The 16,095-nt window shown below is 47.0% G+C and overlaps 1 pseudogene; it reads left to right on the forward strand.

Annotated features, from left to right (window-relative positions):
• The first annotated feature begins 1,107 nt into the window (after positions 1-1,107).
• The window catches only part of LOC120841138, an 85,100-nt pseudogene continuing 70,112 nt past the window's right edge, over positions 1,108-16,095 (forward strand).

Here is a 16,095-nt window from a genome sequence, read left to right on the forward strand (position 1 = left end):
GCTACAGGTTTTTGCTCGTCATGTGAGTGAATAACAAAAAGCTTTGAAAAAGTTTCGACAGTTTCTTTTTCAATGGTTTGTGGTTCTGGACGCTGCCTCTTAGAGGTTCGTCCCGAACCGGGTTTAGGGTTTGCGGAAGCCATGAAAGGAGGAGGATGTTCAGAAACTGTGGCGCACCACCCACCACCGAGCCCAACAAGGGGGTAGGTAGCACCCCATAGCAAGTATGGCTTGGCTGGGTATGCTACACTACCAGTGCTACCAAGTAACTATAACCAAGTGTGGTTCGAGAAAGGTATCTGTCTCCACCCAAGGTTAGCCCTTGCCGCCAAAGAAGGTGAGAATGAAAAAGAGAAAAGCAGAGAAAGGAGAAAGGGAGGGGATAGTAGAAGAAAAGGCGACTGACTGAATCATCCTGGTCGGGCCAAGCCAGGACACCCGTCTACGGGAAGCGGGGGCCGAAGTGGTGTATTGCCTCGCCCGGGGGGCCCCGAAGGGTCCAAACCTACCCCGGGCTCGGCTCAACCACCAGGATGCCCTTTTCCCCGGACACGGGAAAGCCACGCACAGCCAGACGTGGGCGGGCGAACCCGCATGGCTCGGGGTCCGTGGAGACGCCACTCTCCAAACACCTGCTTTCACAGGTGCCCCCTGCGGGGGGAACCTCATTCTCTGCGCGTGGGTATGCGTCGAGAGCCTAATCACGTGGCAAAAGTGTGGCTGGCCCAACGAGAGCGTAGCTTCCACAGCACTGTCAGCTTCGGGGTAAACGAAATGGGGAAAGCGACTTTCGTCTGAATTTTGAGCGACGGGCTAATCTTCTATAGGGGGTAGCGTGTACTAGAGGGTATGAGTGGGGCGAGCACCCAGCTCCGCCCATGCTTTCGGGAGGAGCGCTGTGTGTAGAAAGCTAGCGTGGCGGCGCTGCGATCAAGGTGGCTTGGGTCGCGGCGTAATCGCCGTAGTGTTCTGTTTGTGGCTGCGGCAGTAGAGGCAAATTTTCCTCCGTTTGCTGCTGAAGTTTTGAAGGTACAGTTGTCTTTCTTTGTCTGTACACGTCACCGAGCTGTACGTGTTCTCGTGGCTGGCTGGAATTAGCTTGGCGACATGCCAAAAAAAAGGCACCGCCACTGTTTTGCACCGGGTTGTCCCACTGGCTATGCGGGCATCACAGCCGAAAAGAAACTGTCTTCGTTCAGCGTGTCCAAAGATGAAGCACGTCGGCAACTGTGGCAGAAAAGTCTTCATCGTAGTGACAACCCCTTGACGACAAATGTGAGGTCTGTGAGCTACACTTCGAGGATGACTACATTCTTAGTGATTATGTGCACGTTGTGGATGGCAAAGAGCTGAGGATCCCGCGCGGAAAGCCGACGCTAACAAGCAACGCAGTCCCCACAATCCTGACAAATGCTCCAAAATACTTGAGCACAAGAACCCCACCCAAACGTACATCTCGAAAACGGGAGGCGTCTGCTAAACTCGGAAGCCTGAGCTGCAAGAGGAGGAAAGATGAAGACCCAGATGTGAATACCCCTGCGCAAGGTGAGCACGGAAGCGGTGGCGATGAATCGCCGAACTACATTGATGTTGAGGCGCTGTAACACCTCAAGGCTCCGTCAGCCTCTTGGTCGGTTCATCAATTTCCTATTTTTGAAGGCGCCGTATACGCCCTTTCTGATCTTGAAGCTGGGACTGGCACAGTCACCTCGGAGAAGATGGTTCTCTTCGGTCACGTTCAAGACATTCTTGATTGGGAAAATGGTTGCTGAAGGAGCTGTGATGACTGTCCTAGAAGCTGAAAGGGTTCTTCTTCGTGCCTCCGAATTCCTCAAATGCCCTGGCGCAATGTGCTCTTTTGCAATGCTGAAAGAAGATCTGACAAACAAGCTACTAAGCATTATAACAGTCGTTCAGTCTGACTTCTACAACAAGAGATGTGTAGGGATGACAGTTACCAGAGGTAAGTATGAAGACAAATTATACTCACAAGCTTTTCAATTACCAGGTACTGCAATTCTGTGAGTTTGAAGAAAATGACAGAAGTATTTTTATATCATTCTCGAAACAGAAAGAATGCAGGCCGGCACGTGTTTCAGCGACCACATAAATCGGGACTAGTAATTAGTGCAGAGGAGGTGAGGCAATAATTTGTATGACGTTTTTTAGGGCCAAGGCTAATGGAGAAGCAGAATACAGTTTGGGTAATGAAGCACCCTAGCTGTGCCCATTGTTTTATTGGTAGAATAATGATTATTTTTAACACATGTTTGAATTTTCAGAGAGTTTATGTACGAGATCACTTTTTAACAAAATGATACTTCCCTACTTTTCAGGAACACCGTGCCTACCCTGTCGATACCTACGCAAGGCCTTGCTCACGAGGATCTCTCGACTAAAGCATCAACATCATAGACAAGTTGCATCAGCTGCCCAGAAGCTCAGATCAGCCTTACAGAAGCATAGGGGATTGTCCAGAAAGGTACTAAGCTTAAAGGGACAAATTGAAAGCATGAAAGCTAGAAATGCTGCAATGAAGGAAGAAACCTTGATAGAGAAAATTGCAACGCTACCTCAAAAGCAGCAGGAAAGTGTGTGGCACTGCTTCGCAGCATCAAGGAGAAAAAGCACCAGGGGCAAGCATTCACGAATGAATGGGTGTTGGAGTGCAGTTTGATGAAGAAGAAGAAACTTAGGTGTTCAATGGCACAGCGGCAACTAAGGCCATAGTGTGCCAAACACAAGGTAAGTTAAAGGCAATACTAAAAAAACCTATAGTAGGTAGTTCCATCTTAAAACTATAGGAAATGACTGATTAAAACCTTACAAGATACAGGCCTATTAAGGCCTCCAGAAATTTTAACCAATGCTCCACTAACCAGAGGCACTCTAAAGGAATTTCATTTCCGCAAGGAAGTATGGAAAATGTGCTGACGATACAAGATCGCCGGCTCTCTGCCACCACTAATCTTCAGGCAAACGTAATAGAAAAGAAAACAAACTAAAATTCATAGCCGATGTAGGATGCCAATGCTATCTAAAAACTTAAAAAAACTTGACGGTGCGGCAAAAGAGGTTCGTCACCCAATAATAATGTCGGGTGGAACCGGTCGCGATTCCGGAAAAAGGTAGAGAAAAAAGTGGTGCGTTCGTGATGGTATTTAGGACATACGATAAGAATATGCAAGACACTCAACGACTCGTTACAGTGTTCACATTACGGCGGTGCCTCTGCCCGTAGGAGGTACCCATGCGTGAGATGGGTATGTCCCAGTCTCTGACGACAGAGCACAACCTCAAAGAAGCGCTCCCTGTGTCGGCAACTTGCCCATTCCCGCAGGGTAGGTTTTACACAATGAAGCTTGTTGTGTATTTCCGTGTCCCATTCTAACTGCCACTTTTTCTGGATTGCTCTTTTAAGACTGCGTTTGTAATCAGTGTACGTAATGTCCTTGATATCCACTTGCCTCTCAATGCACGTACTGGCAGCTCTCTCAGCATCCTCATTTCCCTGAATACCGACGTGACTAGGCACCCAACAGAAATTGATGTGTAAATCTGATTTTGCTGCAGTGTGCACAATGTTCCGGAGCCTAGTAACGAAGGTATTCTTTGATACTTCCAAAGAAGCAAGTGCCTTTAAAGCACTGAGAGAGTCAGAGTAGATAACAGAATGCTGGATAGCGTTTTCTATAATGAATTCAACAGCTAAAATTAAAGCATATAATTCTGCAGTAAATATTGAGGCACTGGCATCAAGATGCCTAACAACCTTCCATGTCTCGCTTATAACAGCACAACCAACAGCAGAGTCACTCTTAGTACCATCTGTGAAGAAACTCCTACAGTCACTGTACGTATAAGCAACCTGGGAAAACTCCTGGTGCAGGGCAGCAACAGGAGTTTGCCGCTTATTATATTTGATCAGAGTAAAATTGATTATGGGTGCTACGCACTCCCAAGGAGCCACTGCCAGTGGAAGTTGGACAACTAGGCTGAAACTTTCAAGGTTGTAAGCCTGTGAATATGTTTTAATTCTCTGCATAAAAGGGGGTACGACAGATGGCTTGTTCTGGAATGTGGTTTCATAGTGAGAATCCTGAATTGCTTCCTGGATCGGATGAGAAGGGACAGAGGGAATTCTTAATGCATACTGGAAGCCTAAATAAAACCGTCTTTTTTTAAGTGAATATTCATTACTCTCAGCATATAGGCTAAGAATAGGGGACGTCCGAAAAGCACCAGTGGAAAGCCTCAGACCTTGATGGTGGATCAGGTCCAACACCTGAAGGGTAGATTAACGTGCGGTTCCATACACTACACATCCATAATCCAATTTTGAAAGAACCAAGCAGCGATAGAGACGAAGGAGGCATTCCCGATCGCTACCCCAAGACTTGTGTGAAAGCACCTTTAGGAGGTTCATTGACCTTGAGCATTTCTGTTTCAGGTAAAGTACATGACTACGGAAATTCAACTTTTTATCAAATATCACTCCTAGAAACTTGTGTTCATTACGAACAGGAATTGCTTGCCCCCTTAAGGTCAGACTAGGCTCTAGGATCATGCCCCTACGTAATGAAAAGTTGACACATACTGACTTCTCTGGTGAAAAACTAAACCCATTGGTATCAGCCCACCTCATCAGACTATTAACTCCCAGCTGAAGTTGTCTCTCACAGACCGAAATGTTACACGAACAGCAAGAGATCTGCAAGTCATCCACGTAAAGAGGATTATTGTCAAGTGATCACTTGTGGCCTGCGACATTCATAATTGCATAAGAGATCATAGAATAGATGCTAGAACCCTCATAAGGAATGTTATGCCGCAATGTCGATTTCGGTGGCCACCCCTATTGAAAATCGCTCTGATGGGACTTCAGGATTTTTTTAAAGGGTGTGAAAGGGACTTCAGGAATTCTTGTGATGTTTGAAAGGTGCACCGATATTTCCTGGTGGGTTCGTTGGCCCCGTCAGAGGCTCTCCTGAAATGTCTGAAGTCCCCTTTACAATGCCTTGAAATGTCTGGAAGCCTGTCAAGAACTTTTCTAATGGGGTCGGGAAAACCTTCAGGCTTCTTGAGATGTCGGCGGGCCACGGCTTAGGTCGAGAAAACACATTTCGCAGAATTAGAATATAGCCTTATTGTACGCTACGGGGAAAAAAAGTATTTGGAGAATGCCGATCGTATGTATGTACGGTCAGATTTGTAGTACTGCTCTTCTATCAAATACGAGTGGGCCGTCTGTCACTGCCCGGGGGTTCGGTCGCCAAGGAGGCCACTGAGGGCGACCGCCCCACGTAGAGAATCAACGAGCCGCTGGCCGAGTGGTGGTGACCGAGCGGCGTTTTGAGGCGAACGCAATCCTGTCCGCTGGATGCGAAATCCGTAAAACCATAAATAAAAAAAAAAAAAAAAAAACAAGCTGCGCGCTTTCCAGAAAGAGGGACCCACGCGGGAGCGACTCGTTCCGGGAACCGGTTCTTCCACGGGAGACGGTCCCCAAAAGCAAGTCACACTGCCCCTCTCTCCGCCCGACGATGGGGAGAGGGTGCAGGGCTGCCAGCCCAGCGGTCGGCGGGAGAGGGTGGTGTGTGCAAGCGGGGGAGGCCAGCCGCCAGTATAGCCATTTTCTCTCTGCTCGTGGACAGTTCCGGTTAGCCCACACAGCGGATTTTTGGAGCGGACCAATTTCCTCCAGCAAGGTGAGCATGCATGCCTTTCAGGGCTCGCCCCTTGGTCTCTTTTGATTCTTCCTTGGTTCCGCAGGTGCACCATAGTTCGGCGCTGGCCGCCTTCAGCACCGTTCGAGCGCCGTCGTGTTCAGCGCATTCAAGGAGATGGTGGCCGGTGTCGGCTTACTCGCTGCAAAGCCTGGCAGTCGGGGTCAGCGTCCCACCGCATGTTGTGCCTGCGCACCGGGATTATGGCGCTGTGGGCCCTGAGACGGTGGATGACGGTCGCTGTCCGGACTTGGTTTTTGCGCCTCTTCGTCCGTCCGACTTCAGAAGCATCCAGCGAGCGAAAAATACGCCGAAGACGCCGGCGTATTGTCATCATGGACGAAACCGTGACTGTGCTCGGGATTTCTCAACGGCGGCGGGTGTTAGCGCTTGCGACTTCGTGCTTTTCGCTAAACGCGCTTACTAAGACTGTGTATGTGTACGTGAGGTGCACCTGCTCGGTTTTATTAGCTGAACTACCGCACATCAGGAATATACCAAGTCGCATTGTGAGTACTTCGAAATATATTTTTCTTTGTGATAATGAAGTCAGTTGTCCCTGTTTGATGTGATCTCTTTCGTCTACCGCTCCTTGCGCCGGGTTTCAACAAACGTTGCTTTTTATCACCTTTTTGAGTTATAATATGCATGTAAAACTAAATGTCTGCAATAAATTTTGAATAATGTTTTGAACTGCATTTTGTCTATGGTTCACAGTCATTTGCGCGTCTAAAGGGGCGATGGGCTAAAGGGTCTGACGGGTTGAAGGGCTGTGGGGCTAAAGGGTTTTTCTATGGGGCATCCCTGAAGGGTTTTTCTGTAGGGTATTTTTGAAGGGTTTTGAAGGCCTGTGAGGTCCCATAATCCTTCAAGGCTGACGGGCCCTTTAGAAATATTTTCAATAGGGACATTACAGCTATAATCTGTTTCAGTCTAATTTTACAAAGAAAAAAACACTGCCGCCCTTTGGAGCTAATCAGAGCAACGAAGCAAGTTTTGTGAGAGCTGTCCGTAGGAGGAGTATAGACCTTTCCAGCGGCAGCCTCGAACGAAGCGATTTACAGCGCGTGTCCCTGGTTTTGAGAGTGCACGTCAGTGTTGCCCGACTGCGCTGAGCTGTGGAGTTTCTCGTCAGCGGGCCGTGGCAGCCTGCGTTGGCGCAATTCCGGACGCTGGTGGCGGCTGAATTGCCGCGTTTTCTTTTTTATCTTGTGTTCTGTGGCGAGCATATTTTATAGAGGTCTTTAAGAAGGCAGTGCTCTATTTTTGGGAACAAAAACAAAGAAATGAAAGCTGTTTTGGTGAGTCCGTGCGCGACAGAACAGATGCAACTGGAATGTTTGTTTCAATTTATGTTCATTGTTTTACGGCACCGTACACTCAGCCGTGTCAATCTATAAATGTCAAAATATTTGACCACATAGGATATCGGTACTGCATGGATATTCCCCGCCCACAACATAAAATTCAATGAGTCTCATCACTCGAACAAAAAATACATTGTACGTACCCCACGGTGCCGCGTTATCCGAACAGGATTTGAGAAAGGTCTCAAACAACACAGCATATCCCATATACAGTGTTGACGATCGTCACTTCACGACGATCGAACGGAATCCGGCGTGTTTTGGGGAACATGTAGAAGAAAGCTCCTTTTTTGCACAGCTCCATAGCAAATGAACGAAGATGCTTATTCCGTCCCCACACCCCGGACCCGACCCTATCAGCTAGTTTTTGCGAAGACCCGGAACACAGCCTGGAAGGCTTTTTGGAGATTATCTCGACGGAAATAATCCTCCAAGCACGTCGAACTGCCTGCGTCGCGGGCTGCTTGACATTCGCTCTCTTCGTTCGTTTCCTGCGAAGGCCGAGCGGGCTACGAGCTCTGGTATTCCCTGGTTCTCACAGTGGAAGATAACATACCCTATTGAAAATATTTCTAAAGGGCCCGTCAGCCTTGAAGGATTATGGGACCTCACAGGCCTTCAAAACCCTTCAAAAATACCCTACAGAAAAACCCTTCAGGGATGCCCCATAGAAAAACCCTTTAGCCCCACAGCCCTTCAACCCGTCAGACCCTTTAGCCCATCGCCCCTTTAGACGCGCAAATGACTGTGAACCATAGACAAAATGCAGTTCAAAACATTATTCAAAATTTATTGCAGACATTTAGTTTTACATGCATATTATAACTCAAAAAGGTGATAAAAAGCAACGTTTGTTGAAACCCGGCGCAAGGAGCGGTAGACGAAAGAGATCACATCAAACAGGGACAACTGACTTCATTATCACAAAGAAAAATATATTTCGAAGTACTCACAATGCGACTTGGTATATTCCTGATGTGCGGTAGTTCAGCTAATAAAACCGAGCAGGTGCACCTCACGTACACATACACAGTCTTAGTAAGCGCGTTTAGCGAAAAGCACGAAGTCGCAAGCGCTAACACCCGCCGCCGTTGAGAAATCCCGAGCACAGTCACGGTTTCGTCCATGATGACAATACGCCGGCGTCTTCGGCGTATTTTTCGCTCGCTGGATGCTTCTGAAGTCGGACGGACGAAGAGGCGCAAAAACCAAGTCCGGACAGCGACCGTCATCCACCGTCTCAGGGCCCACAGCGCCATAATCCCGGTGCGCGGGCACAACATGCGGTGGGACGCTGACCCCGACTGCCAGGCTTTGCAGCGAGTAAGCCGACACCGGCCACCATCTCCTTGAATGCGCTGAACACGACGGCGCTCGAACGGTGCTGAAGGCGGCCAGCGCCGAACTATGGTGCACCTGCGGAACCAAGGAAGAATCAAAAGAGACCAAGGGGCGAGCCCTGAAAGGCATGCATGCTCACCTTGCTGGAGGAAATTGGTCCGCTCCAAAAATCCGCTGTGTGGGCTAACCGGAACTGTCCACGAGCAGAGAGAAAATGGCTATACTGGCGGCTGGCCTCCCCCGCTTGCACACACCACCCTCTCCCGCCGACCGCTGGGCTGGCAGCCCTGCACCCTCTCCCCATCGCCGGGCGGAGAGAGGGGCAGTGTGACTTGCTTTTGGGGACCGTCTCCCGTGGAAGAACCGGTTCCCGGAACGAGTCGCTCCCGCGTGGGTCCCTCTTTCTGGAAAGCGCGCAGCTTGTTTTTTTTTTTTTTTTTTATTTATGGTTTTACGGATTTCGCATCCAGCGGACAGGATTGCGTTCGCCTCAAAACGCCGCTCGGTCACCACCACTCGGCCAGCGGCTCGTTGATTCTCTACGTGGGGCGGTCGCCCTCAGTGGCCTCCTTGGCGACCGAACCCCCGGGCAGTGACAGACGGCCCACTCGTATTTGATAGAAGAGCAGTACTACAAATCTGACCGTACATACATACGATCGGCATTCTCCAAATACTTTTTTTCCCCGTAGCGTACAATAAGGCTATATTCTAATTCTGCGAAATGTGTTTTCTCGACCTAAGCCGTGGCCCGCCGACATCTCAAGAAGCCTGAAGGTTTTCCCGACCCCATTAGAAAAGTTCTTGACAGGCTTCCAGACATTTCAAGGCATTGTAAAGGGGACTTCAGACATTTCAGGAGAGCCTCTGACGGGGCCAACGAACCCACCAGGAAATATCGGTGCACCTTTCAAACATCACAAGAATTCCTGAAGTCCCTTTCACACCCTTTAAAAAAATCCTGAAGTCCCATCAGAGCGATTTTCAATAGGGTACAAAGGGTAAGCATCCTAAACAGGCGAATAAAATAAAACTTCTAAGAAAAGCCGCCGAACTCCGAATGCAAAATGCAGGTGGGGAGTCACGCTGACTGGGTTTCCACAGCTCAGGCGGGTGCAAGAAATTTCTGGCTGATAGGGGTCGCTCGATTCGCAAAATGGCGGCGGCCAGAGCGCTCTTTTTGCAAAGGTCTATACTCCCACAATATGTTGTCCCGTCCCTCAGCCAAATGTTCCGGTTGTCTCGTTGGTGTCGTAGCTTTGGTAACGCCCTGTAAGCCGCAGAAGGATGAGTCAGCCTAGTTCCAGTAACAGTTCACCACACGTTTTTGAATATGACCAGAAAATGCTCATGCCACCTAAGGATGAGGGTCGACAAATTTCCCAGCGTACGGTCTCCGACTTTCTTCTTGTGGCCCAGATGATGAGCTGCCTCTTGAGTTTTCTCACTTCATCCCCCTGGTTACTGATGATCCTCGTCTCTGGTGCCCGGCCCTTGCAGCTTGCCTCCACACGTTTGTCGCCCTCGTGGTATTCTCTTTGATTCTCCGAGGAACCATCGTACTGGAACAAGAAAGTAACAGCATACAGTGAATGGACGAAGTGAGACACACCTTATACTCAGGGGCAGATCCAGAACTCCGTTTGGGGAGGGGGGGGCGCAGAAAATCTGTAAGGATACTATTCTCCCCTTATTTCGTGTGCACCGGGGGGTCCCCAGCCATTTCAAATTGCCCTCCGAGAAGGGGGGAAAGGGGAGGGGGGTTGACCTTGTTTGGGGGGGCGGCCGCCCCCGTCGCCCCCCCCCCCTTGGATCTCTCCCTTGGATCCGTCCCTGCTTATACTTCTAAATTAGATAAGTACTGTGGGTCTTACTGCATGACGTGCCAAGCGGAGATAAATAATGTCTGGAGCTTGACGGGAGGAGGAGGGGTCTCGACACATGCTGGACGACAGGTACCAGATGCTGCCATACCCACAGGGTATCCTGACGAAAGAGAGAAGACAGGTGTGAGTCCAGGAAATTGGCATGTTTGAGCAACACTTCTTTTAGAGGTGCCTTCTGTTAATTCCCTTGAAGGCACATCCATCTGACTAGTTAATTCAGAATTATGTTCAATGTACCCAGTCAACTTGCTTAGCCTGTTTGCAAATATATAACAACTGGTAAATTTACTTTCTATAATGTTGCGTGTTTTTTGTTTTGTTTTTATATCTTATGCTATGATGTCAACTTCTCTATTATGATTTTACAGATTAGCAAATCCCAGGTTCGGTCCTGATCCGCGTCATTTGCCACAATATTTATATTTTTCCAGTAAAGTGGTGCGAAAGTTTCGATACGTGGAGGTTGCGCGTGAACAAGCAATTCATTACGTTCGACCGTTTTACAACTCACGTCCGACGTACATACGATTAAGAAATTAACCGAGTCACATACACTTCGTTGGAGAAAAGACGATCGCGCCATGGCCTGACGCGAAGGACAGCAAAAGCACTTTAAAATGTTTGCACTCACCAGCAATGAGCTTGAAGCGAAATCCCGGAATCTCGAACGGCGAAGTGAGTCCCCGGCTTTTTGGCTTCTTGCCTGAGCAGGCCCATTTAGAACACATTCATAGCGTGATTCGGTAACTCACGTGACATTAAAATGCCAAGCGAGGATCTAACCGAAAGGGAAATGTACTAGGAAATAAATTCGCAAAACAGCAACACCGACAACGCCGACAACGCGACCTGCGACGTTTAAAAACATGGCTTCGGTTTGGGCAATGAACTTTTTAAAGCTAACGGTAACTGCTCGATTTTTCTTTCCATATTGGTTTATGATTATTACCTAGCTTATTATGTTTTCTAAAAATATTAACATTAACGCACTCAATTTAGTCAATTGCGATTCTTTTTGACCCTGTTTTTTTTGTTTGTTTTTGTTATACACCTTCAGTTGTCGCCATCCGGCTTGAAGAGCGCTGTGTATGCGCGATTACCGAAAGTGGCCTTGAGTGGGACCACTGGTTATGGTTTCACTGTGGTTAGAGCAGTCCTTGAGAACGAGACTACGCGTAAGCACGCCGGCGTCAGTTCCGAAACTATGGAGGCGGGGGCACGGACATCTTTACCATCTCAAGAAGATAGTGAAAGGGAGTTTAGTTCAGACTCTTTGCACTCTGTCTCTTGCTTTGACTCTAAAGGGGACAGCGATGATTTTAATATTCAATCCGATTTGAGGCGATGGATGTTGGAAGAGAACATAACGCAAAAGGCCGGAACCTCTCTGCTAAAGCTACTCAAAAAGCACAAGTGCTTTATTGATTTGCCACAAGACTCTAGGAGCTTGCTCAAAACTCCAAGAGCAACTGCAGTTGAAGCTGATATTAACGTAGTCACCCCAGGAAAATACTGTCACTTTGGGCTGCTGGATGGGTTACGGCAAACACTGCAAGGCTTCGAGGAGCTACCATCTGTAATGTAGTCAATCTTTATTTTAATAGAGATGGACTTCCTGTATCAAAAAGTTCAAAGACACAGCTGTGGCCGATACAGTGCAAGTTAGCCAAGTGTGAGCTTCCACCTTTTATTATTGGTATTTATCAAGGAAAAACCAAGCCTAAATGCTCTAATGAATTTTTATCACGGTTCGTCAGTGAGCTGAAGACTGTTTTGGCAGACGGCGTAGAAGTAGGTGCAAAGGTTGTGAAAATCTCTGTCAAAGGCTTTGTTTGTGACTCCCAGTGATGTGATTGGCCTAAGCCATTTTGAAGCACCTTTTGGAGCAGCCAAAACAGTGTTTTGGAGCAGCGAAATTGGCTTTTGGAGCAGCCAGGACACTGTCTTGGAGCAGTAAGAGTGGCTTTGGAGCAGATATTCTTAGAAATATATATATATATATATAAAAAAATATTCGTTTTCAGTGCTGGACAAACGAAGGGCACTTTGCGTTGTGTTATGACGGAACTCGCTGCTTGTGTTTTTACTGCTCAGACATCCCCCATATCCTTTTAAATATTTAATTTTTAAATATTTAAAAAGGACCTGAGACGAAATTCCCCAGACGACAAGAGCGCGAAACACGAGAAGGCGGAAAAAACCATGCAAGGTCGGATGGACGATTGATGCAGGGTACTCTGTGTCAGGCGGCCGTTTGCGACACCTAGCTCGAGCATGCTCAATTACGGTTCTCAGTTCAGTTTCGTTTTTGAAAGGTGGCTGAAATTTGTCCTTTGGCGCAGGCTTGGCGCAAATTACCCATATTTTCGCAAAATGTAGCAGGTTGTAGCAGGGTTAGCCCCTTGGCGCAGTTTGGCGCAATTGGCGCAGCAATCACATCACTGGACTCCCCAGCGAGGGCATTCGTGTTCATGACCAAAGGGCACAGTGGATACAACTCTTGCCCGAAATGCACTGTGGAAGGGAGTCATCTGGGAAGAGTTTGCTTCCCCGAAACAGCAGCCACGTTCGTACTGATCAGTCTTTTCGTGGACAGGAAAATCCTGATCACCACCATGGAGTGTCAGTGTTAACCAAGCTTCCCATAGACTGCGTGCAACATATACCGGTAGGTTACATGCATTTGGTTTGCCTGGGGGTAATGAAGAAGTTGCTGCAGCAGTGGTAGGGAGGTCGATCAAAAGTGGCACTAGGGCCTGCAGGGCGCAGTGCTTTGTCTGAACGGAGTGAATCTTTCGAGCATTTTATGCCACGGGAGTTTGTCAGAAAACCCAGGGGGCTTGACGAGCTTGACCGTTGGAAGGCGGTGGAATTCAAAACATTCATGTTATACACAGGACCAGTTGCACTAAAGTAAATTGCTGCTGAAGAAGTGTACTGCCACTTTATTGCATTTCACTGTGCAATATCACTGCTCGTGCATAAAATGCCATACTATTTGCAAGATGGATATGCTAAATCTCTTCTGGAGTCTGTGGTCCAAGAGCTTTCCAGGTTGTATGGTGCAGAGCAGGTATCGCACAATGTCCACTGTCTTTTGCATCTTGCTGACAATGCTCTGTGCCATGGACCGTTGGATTCGTTTAGTGCGTTCTCGTTTGAAAACAACATGAAACAAATTAAGAAAATGCTTCGCAAACATGAGGACCCCCTGCTCCAGCTGTGGAATAGGAAAGAAGAAAACAAACAAACAACAAGCAAGTATCCTGTGAGGGTGCTTCCACCATATCAATTTGGCAAATCCCACAGCTCTGGTCCAATGTTGCAACACTGCTGCCCACCACAACATTACATGGTAAAAATGCCCATGTTCACTTTGGCTGTCAACAAGGATGTTGCTTTGTAGGAGATGATGTCGTTCAGATTCTGAACATAGCATTCCTCGAGTCCGGGGAGCCCTGCATTATTGGGCAGAAGTACAAGTTCAAGGAAAACCTTTATGAACTACCGGTTGAATCTTCGCGCTTTGGCATTTGCATTGTCTCTGACATCTTAACGTTGATGCAAGCTTGGCCCCTGAAGGATGCTAGGAAAGCTGTGAGGCTTCCCTATTGTGGAAGATTTGCAGTATTTCCAATAATTTATGCAATCTAGCTATTGCAACCCAAATGGTCTGGAACAGTGAGAATACATACTGATTTGTCAGCTTCCAATGGTGTTACTTGGTGAAGTCTAAAATTGTAGCCGTTGTCTATTCTAGATGGCTTTTGCAATTGTGGAATTCATCAATAAGCGGCTAGTTCAAGTCGTTCCTTCATCATGGATCAATGGAAGCATGTGTTTCTGGCCCTCTGGAAAGCCTGAAAGAATTAACAAGTTGGTGAGAGCTTCAGCAAAAGCTCAAGAAGATTGGAAGCAGCATGCTGTAAAGATCAAAGAAGTCTTCTGTAAGTTGCAAGTTCAGTTATTGCTTAGAATTAGAACGTGTCTCATTTGCATGCTACTTACTCACAAGCGGTGAATTTGGGCCATTGTGCTCAATATAAAGATGGAGATACTGGTGTGGCAATCAAGATGCTATACACCGTTTTGGTTTTTGTATGATATAAAATGTCACTAAAATGAACATTGTTTTTATTTTCAGCTTCTAATGAGCGAGCCAGAAAAAAACTGGAAAAGTCACAGTTTACGTCGGATCTCGCCTCAACTGATGAGGAAGTGCAGAGACGGCCAGTGCAAAGGCCCAGACGGTTCACATCTGATTCAAACTCTGACGGCTCACCACCTAAAAAAAAAGCAAAAAAAGCAAGCAACCATGCATTGACAGTGCACCAACTCTATCCAGCACTACCAGAGGATTTTCCCTCTTCACTGGCATCAGGTAAGTGTTAACCAACTTAATTCAAGTGTAAGGACTGCTGAAGGGAGGTAAAATTGAAGTGTGGGAATGAGCAGGTCAAACAAATAATTATGCTAGCACATGTAAGACATTTTTAATCCATATCTGCATTTCACTAAATTTCAGCCACTGCAGCTTCGGGCATGAGACCGGCCTTGGCACCTCAGCTCATAGCCCAGGTATCTTGTTTTCTAATTAAGAAGCGTAAATGAGTTTATAAACACAGTTTTGAGCCTTTGTTATTTCAGGTGGTGTTTTGACCTTAGAAGCACAAGGCCCATCCACCTCAGGTTCAACAGGTTAATTTATAATTGGAGCATTAGCTAGGAGCTAATTGTGCAGATATTAATTATAAGCCATGAGCTATTGTTGCAGACATTATTGTTATATGGTTGTCGCTTGTAACTACCAATAGGGCCTAAAAGTAAAAATTTTCCATTAGGATTCATGTTTTAATTTTAGGGCACATCTCTGAGGCACCCGTTTCTGGGTTGAGCGGCGTCGCCGTCGGCTTAACCGCGCATTGTATTATAGGCTGTTTCCAATAGTGACGTCACACGCGATACCACTTGACCGGGAAAATTTTTCCGCTAATGGGGAAATTTTTCTGCTAAATTTAGCTGGTAATTTTTTTTTGCTAAATTTAGCGGAAAACTTTTACTCAAAATTTAGCGGGAAAATTTTACCCTCGTGACATCGCACGTGACGTCATGTTTGACATCACGTGAATGAATGTGAAGTCACTGGAAAGTTAGCGGAAGATCTTTCCCGCTCAATTTAGTGGAAAAATTTCCCCGCTGAATTTCGCAAGGATATTGACGTCCCGTGCCCTCGAAACCAATTCAGTTTCCCCACTAAATTTTGCGGGGAAGTTTTCGCCAGCTTTCCTGCTAAATTTAGCAGGAATATGTCCCCGCTAAATGGGACGTACGGGAGCAGGAGAGGAGGAGGGGCATACCCTCCCCTCCTCCTCCTCAAGAGCTGTGCTCTAAGGCATCAGTTCAGGTTACAAATAGTATAAATGACTTCAGGTGGCTATTCTCGGGCTGCCTTTACTAACACTTCTAAATAAAGTAGTCACTCTTAAAGAGAAGCTGCTATGTAGGGATGACATGAAGGTTTTTATAGGTGCTAATTTTATTGTTGCTTTCAAGAATGTTTCTCTGCACATTGTGTCTAATGCCTGCGTGAAGAACATTCATATTGCTGTGGTGTACACCAAAATAATGCCTTCTAGCATATTTCAGTTGTGCAGAGCAAATTAATTTCACCTTAATCCTGTAGAAACTTGAGTTTTACTTTTTGCAGACATAAAACCTGAAAATTTTCTTGCAGCAAACATGAAGAAGTGTACAGAATCTCCACGAAAAAATGAT

The sequence above is a fragment of the Ixodes scapularis genome, unplaced genomic scaffold, assembly GCF_016920785.2.
Source record: "Ixodes scapularis isolate PalLabHiFi unplaced genomic scaffold, ASM1692078v2 PGA_scaffold13__105_contigs__length_92229423, whole genome shotgun sequence".
NCBI classification, from domain to species: Eukaryota; Metazoa; Arthropoda; class Arachnida; order Ixodida; family Ixodidae; genus Ixodes; species Ixodes scapularis.